Below are 245 nucleotides of genomic sequence, written 5' to 3'. Positions count from 1 at the left end.
GCAGTTTAACTTTTGGTTTCACTTTTAAAATCAGCAACTGCAACGTGTTAGCAGATACAAGAAACTTGGAGTCTTCCCAGAATATGTAACCACGTTGTCATTGTTAGTCTGTCGTGGGCTTTTTTCTAATGAAATTGACTGGGAATTCCCAACAATGTCTGACTTTCTCCTGGGTATCATGAAAACATTGGGTAAAATATGTTTACTTATGGCTCAATCAGTAGAGCATGCTGATAACAGTGCAA

This window comes from Abramis brama, assembly GCF_963993115.1.
Source record: "Abramis brama genome assembly, chromosome: 4".
In the NCBI taxonomy this organism is placed as follows: Eukaryota; Metazoa; Chordata; class Actinopteri; order Cypriniformes; family Leuciscidae; genus Abramis; species Abramis brama.
Note: the sequence above shows the minus strand (reverse complement) of the source record.